Consider the following 247-nt stretch of genomic DNA (forward strand, 5'->3'; position numbering starts at 1 on the left):
CACATCATTTCTTAGTTGAAGGACTTGAAACTTGTCATTTCTACTTCATTCCTACATTGTCTCGAACGGAATTATTTTCCCTAAGTATCTTTATCACACCTTATCTTATCAAAGGAAAGGTTTGTGGCTGCAAGAGTCAGTATAAATGAAGTCAGGGCCACAGGAAGGTCACGGCACCATGAGCCCTAGATGCTGGCGCACTCGAGAGACCCAGGAACCCAGGAACTAATTACATATTCTTCCTCTC

This window comes from Penaeus monodon, chromosome 31 (assembly GCF_015228065.2).
Source record: "Penaeus monodon isolate SGIC_2016 chromosome 31, NSTDA_Pmon_1, whole genome shotgun sequence".
Taxonomy (NCBI): Eukaryota; Metazoa; Arthropoda; class Malacostraca; order Decapoda; family Penaeidae; genus Penaeus; species Penaeus monodon.